The sequence below is a fragment of the Mercenaria mercenaria genome, unplaced genomic scaffold (genome assembly GCF_021730395.1).
Source record: "Mercenaria mercenaria strain notata unplaced genomic scaffold, MADL_Memer_1 contig_833, whole genome shotgun sequence".
Taxonomy (NCBI): Eukaryota; Metazoa; Mollusca; class Bivalvia; order Venerida; family Veneridae; genus Mercenaria; species Mercenaria mercenaria.
In genome coordinates this window covers 6,965-8,705 of record NW_026463741.1, presented here as the reverse complement: position 1 = coordinate 8,705, position 1,741 = coordinate 6,965, and positions in this window count along the sequence as shown.

Below are 1,741 nucleotides of genomic sequence, written 5' to 3'. Positions count from 1 at the left end.
CTATACATTTTATTTCACTATATTATAGGCCATATGTTTATTAACCACTGTGAGAAGTTTCATTAAAATCTACATCGTGAAAATTTTTCTATTCTCGAAAATGTTATGAAAGTTGCTATTTTCCCATAGATTCCTATTATGAAAAAATTGCGTGAACTTAGTTAGAGTTTAATCAAATTCTACATTGTAGAAAAAAAAATCGATCCAAACGTGCAGAACTACCTTAAGTCAGAAATTAATCTCCTAAGGGAGAGTTTGCTAAGAGAGGAAGCCTACACACACTTCTCCAAATCCGAGATTTCCCCTGAAATGTGTGAGGTAAGTACATCAACGGAATGGGGGGATTTGTCCTGTGATACTCTAGTTAAGGATCAGGGTAGTGTGCCATGTGATCCCCTGGTTCCAATAAAATCAGATGAAGACCTTTAACAAATCATAGGAGCCCTCAAGTCAGACATAAATCTCCTAGGAAGTGTGCTAAGGGAGGATGCCTCCTCACACTTCTCCAAATCCGAGATTTCCCCTGAAATGTGTTAGGTAAGTACATCAACGGAATAGGGGGATTTGTTTTGTGATACTCTAGTTAAGGCTCAGGGTAGTGTGTCATGTGTCCCCCGGGTTTCAATAAAATCAGATGAAGACCTTGAACAGTTCTTTAACTTTCTGGACTTTGCAGAGCAGTATTTGTCCCAAGTTACTGAATACAAATTCTCGAGCTCTTTTAGAAGTGGGGAGTGTGTGGGGGAAAATGATAGTAGTGCTCTCATGCTGGGAGAATGTCTGAAATCTTGGAGAGAGAAGGCAAATAGCTCTGGGGCCGTTAGTTCTTTATTGAGTCCAGATTCAAGTCTTGAGGGAATCGGTGATGCGTCTCTGCAGAGGAGCAGTACACCGACCAGTAACCAGCTTGATAACTCTGCATCAGATAATAGTGGTAGTAATATTGCTGACACCACTAAATTACTGATTCCCAACAAGTTAATTAGTGAAGGAGACCATTCACAATCAGAGACTGTACCCACTCATAATCTTAGCACTATGTGTGTTGGTGCAGATACCGTACTTAGCCTTTCTCTCAAGGCCCCCTGTAATTTAGAAAATACGGCTACCATATTAACCTTTAATGCTAGCACCCAATGCAATATGGACAGTATTACAAATACTGTATCTACCATTTCGTCCAATGCCGGGTGCAATATAGACAATACGGATACCGTTACGGTAGTAAACCACCCGTCTAGCGCCCCATATGAATTGGACAGTGTTACGGATACTGTACCGACCTTTCCTTCCAACGCCATGTGCACTATTAATGACACCGGTACCGTATCGGCCACTAAAGCTAGTGCCCTATATGCTCTATACCATGAAGCAGATACCGTACTTACTAATCTTTGGATGCTCAAGAAAGTATGGTTACCATAGTCACTCCTGTTTCTAGCGCTCCATGTGTTCTGTACAATAAGGCAGATATTGTATGTAACACTTCTCCTAGTTACATGTGTGCTATAGACAACATGGATGCTACATTCAATCCCAGCTCTAGCACCCCATGTGATTTACTCGTTAGTACTGATACAATATCTACTTATCCCCCAAGGGCCTTGTTCAATTTAAACAATACAGAAACCGTATTCTCTCCTGATCCTAACGTCCAGTTAGCTTTACACAAAAACAATATTGTAAATAGCCCAGTTGCAACCACCTTGTGCAATTTAAACACTATGGGTATTCAATTTGC